General features: G+C 34.2%; 1 pseudogene; it reads left to right on the forward strand.

The window, feature by feature from the left end:
• The first annotated feature begins 543 nt into the window (after positions 1-543).
• On the forward strand, positions 544-732 carry LOC144372223 (small nucleolar RNA U3; annotated as a pseudogene).
• Positions 733-4,513: the final 3,781 nt, after the last annotated feature.

A 4,513-nucleotide genomic window follows, 5' to 3' on the forward strand; every position in this document is an offset into this window, starting at 1 on the left:
CAAATACTAGGATAGTTATGGAAACCAGATCCCATACAGCTCAAAGAACCCTAATTAGACTCAACTCATGCAGTCCTGTCCAAGACACAGTTTAATCAAGCTGTCAAAATGAAAAGATAAATAATTCTTAGGAAGAGGAAAATATTAAATAACATAGAAGGAAATGTTAATAGAATAATAACAGATTTCTCTCAAATTGAGGGCCAGGATAGAATGAAATAATATATTCAGAGCACTAAAAAAACAAAAACAAAAACAAAACAAAACAAAAAAAACAAACATCCAAGAAAAACCCTTTCAGCTATGAACTCTATATCCATCAAAGTTAAGTTTCAGAAACAATAAAGAAATAGTCTTTTTCAGACAAGTTAAAACTGCCAGAATTTTTCTCCATCATATCAGGCATATAAGAAATATTTAAGAAGAGGCCAGAATTAGAAATAAGAGTAAAACTACTGTGATAAAGATATAAATACATTATAAAAAGTACTGGTAGAGTAGATATGCAAATGATAATAACAAAATAATCAAATAGAATCAATAAAGAAAAAAACAAACAAACAAACAAAACTAGTGGGAAGTACCAGAAACCATGAGGAAAAGGGGAAGCACTCTCTCCTAAGAATGAAGATGGCTTTTGATATTGCTTGGTTGCAACTGCCATTTGACATTGGTGATCATTCTTCTCATTCCTTAGCATGAGTTACAGGAAGAAAATGCTTTCTGAGTGGTTTCTATTTAAAACGTAAAATAATAATAATACTGTTGACCCACGGGTCCTAGCAAACATTTACAGGGTGTTTCATATAACAGCTACAGATACACATTCTTTTGGCAGTACTGGGGATTGAACCCAGTAAAGTTTTACCAATGAACTATATTCCCAGCCCCTTTTAGTTTTTATTTTAAGACTTGTGATTATCATGTCTCAGACTCCCAAGTCACTAGGATTACAGGTGTGTGCCACCATGCCCAACTAGAACATGCATTCTTATCACATAAGGAATGACAGCAAAACAAGTTCAAAGACATTCTTAAAAACCAAAATAATATCATAGCTATATTCTTTGACTACTGCAGAATAAAATTGGAAATAAAAACAAGAATAACAGTAGAAATTGTACAAATATATAGAAATTAAGCATGTATCTGATTAGCCAATAAGTCAATGATAAAAATTGGAAGGTAAATTTTAAAAAAGTTTTAAGCAAGTTAAAATGGAAACAACACACCCAATTATATAATAATTAAGCAAAAGCAGTACTGAGAGGAAATTTTATGGCACTGAATGCATACATAAAGGTAGAAAATTGTTAGATAATAAAACCTAACAGTGCAACTTCAGGAAATCGAAAAGAAAAACAAACCAAATTCAAAATTATGGGAAAGAAATAATAAAGTTTAAAGAAAGAAATGAAATTGAGACCAAAATCTTTTCAAATAATACAAGAGATCAAAAAACCAAAAAGTGGTTTTTGAAAAGATAAACAAAATTGACAAACTTTTAACTATACTACTTATTTAAAAACAAAACAGAAAAGACACAAAAATCAGAGACATAAAAACTCTATAGAACAGTAAGCTAAAAGTGATTGACAGCATTTAATTATATATTTTAGCTAGGTGAGAAGAGTTTGAGTGTTCTCAACAAAATGAAGCTATAAATTTTTGAGCTGATGGATATACAATTACAGTTATAAAAAAATTAAACTTAGAGAGAGACAGATAGTTACCACAGTCAATAATTGAGGTGCAGTGACACCCCAGCAGCTCAGGAGGCTGAGTCAGGAGGATAGTTAGTTCAAAGACAGCCTCAGCAATTTAGTGAGTTCCTACACAACTCAACAAGACTCTGTCTCTAAATAAAACATAAAAAAGGGCTGGGGATGTGTATCAGTGGTTAAGTGCCCCTGGGTTCAATCTTCAGTTGAGAGAGAGAGAGAGAGAGAGAGAGAGAGAGAGAGAGAGAGAGAGAGAGAGGAGAGAGAGAGAGAGAGAAAGGGAAAAAAGATAGCTGAGAGCTAGTGTTAGAGAGGATGTAGAAAAATTGGGACCTTCATATGTTGCTGGTAGGAATATAAAACTATACCATCACTTTGAAAATCTTGGCAATTCTTCAGTCATATGGGATTACCACATGACCCAGCAATTCCACACTTATTCCATGTAAATGTATATTCATGAAAATAATTTTTATGTGAATGTTCATAGTAGCATTATTTATAATTCATAATAGCCCAAATGTCAAAACAATATAAATATGCTTCAAATCATGAATAAATAAATAAAAGGTAGTGTATTTATATATGGGAGCATTATATAACAATAAAAAGAAGTCAGCTTTTTGAATCCCCCTCTCATTAGTCAGTTCTCAGCCTCGGTTTGCTTGGGACTGATGGGGTAGGGGAAGTGAAACACAGTGTCTCATGTAGTGCTGCCTCTGATCGAGTGGACAACGTTTCCTGTGAAGGATCAGCTGTGAGTTTTCAGCAATCAACCTTAGGTGACTACCATAGGATGGGTACCCCAGCCCAGTGAAGGAGATAGAGACAATCATATAACTCAAACCAGAATAATTTTAAGAATAAAAGGGACAGCTGTTGATAGGTATGCCAGAAAACAGGTGAAATATAAGACTGTCCCAGACAAGTAGGAACATACATTCATCCTGTCCCCTCCCCATTACACCCTCACCATGTGGGATACAGTGTTAAAGAAAAGCCCATAAAGGTTTTTCTAAGGACTCTGCAGCCTTCTCCACTGGCAGTCTAGCAAAGGGAGACATCATGGCTCCCCTGTAAATCTTTCTCCTGGCTGCTGGGTCTTGGTGCATGGCTGGTGAAGAGAAAACACATCCGAAGGCATAATTCCCCCTTTCCACTTCTCAGGTCAATGTCTTAAGATGAGGGGAAGAGTTGTTTATTTTACCCTTAATTTTAAAGAGTTTAAAAGAAGTAGCATGGTCTTTCTTAATCGATTGCTTCCAAATTATATAACCAGGGCGAAAGGAGCAGGAGCAACAAAACCTTTCAAAATGATTTTAGATGTGCTAAGTTTATAAAAAATTGTTAAAAGTGAAGAAAATTAAGATAAAATTTCCTTCACAAGCATATTTAAGAAGCCCCAAGGACCCCAAAGAGTTGTGAAATATTTAAACATGTTTTAGAAGTTGCCAATGTGAAGGCATTTTTCAGGGTTTCCAGTACATAATTCTCTTAAGAACCTTATCTTTCCAGGGAAAATTTTATGAAAAGAGAAAACAGGAAAAAAAATGATTTTCCAAATGCATGAAAAATACATTTTAAAAGGATAAAAGAAAGTATACTTAAGAGTGTTTCCTACGACTGGGGTTGTGGCTCAGTTGTAGAGCACTTGCCTAGCATGCGTGGAGTACTGGGTTTGATCCTCAGCACCACATAAAAAATAAATAAATAAATAAAATTAAGGTGTGTGTGTGTGTGTGTGTGTGTGTGTGTGTGTGTGTGTGTGTATAAAGAGTGTTTCCTAGACGCATCCTTGGAACCCAGAGAGAAGCACATTTTGTCAATGGCAATGATTCACAAGAGTGTGAGAATGTGATGGTAGATGTTTTACATCTTGTCACCACATTCCTGAGGTTGCGTTATCACTTCTCAAAGTTCTCTTAGCCCAAGTGAACCCAGAAAAGTCATGAAACTGGTCATGTGTGCTTTTTGAGTGAATGATTTGATCATATCACAAGAAGTATGTTCTCTTTAGTAAATTGAATTGGCATACTTGTCAAATCTGAATGCAGATAAAATATTTAACAGCATTCTTGAGTTTTAAGTGACAAACATTGAAACACATGTGTACAATTTTTGACCTATCAACACACTGGTGAGATCATTACAATAGTAAAGGTAATAAGCATATTGATAATTCCCTCAAATTTCCTTGTGCCTCTTTATAATCCATCCCTGTTTGACTTCATCATCTGTCCCAAAAAAACCTCTGATCTTCTGTAACTTTAAATTAGTTTGCATTTTATATAATATTACATAATGAAACCATACAAGATACACTCACTTTTTAAAAATATTTTTATTTGTTGAAGGACTTTTATTTTATTCATTTATTCATATATGGTGCTGAGAATCAAAGCCAGTGCCTCTCACATGCTAGGCAAGTGCTCTACCACTAAGCCACAACCCCAGCCCGATATACTCACTTGTTTTCTAGCTGCTTTCACTCCACAACTTTTGATATTTATCCACTTGGTGCTTTTGTTAATGATTTTTCCCTTTAGGTTGATGGGTAATACTCTATTATATGAAGATGCTACAACTTGTTTGTTAACTTTTGATGGACATTTGGGTTATTTCCTGCTTGGGGCTATTACTAATAAATTTGTTGTGAAAATATGTGAGCAAATATTTGTGTGGATATATACTTTCATTTTTCTTAGGTAAATATTTATGAGTGGATTGACAGGATCTCATGTTTAAATTTCTAAATCACTGTCAAATTGGTTTTTCCAAAGTGATTTTTGCCA

The sequence above is a fragment of the Ictidomys tridecemlineatus genome (genome assembly GCF_052094955.1).
Source record: "Ictidomys tridecemlineatus isolate mIctTri1 chromosome 1 unlocalized genomic scaffold, mIctTri1.hap1 SUPER_1_unloc_7, whole genome shotgun sequence".
Lineage (NCBI taxonomy): Eukaryota > Metazoa > Chordata > Mammalia > Rodentia > Sciuridae > Ictidomys > Ictidomys tridecemlineatus.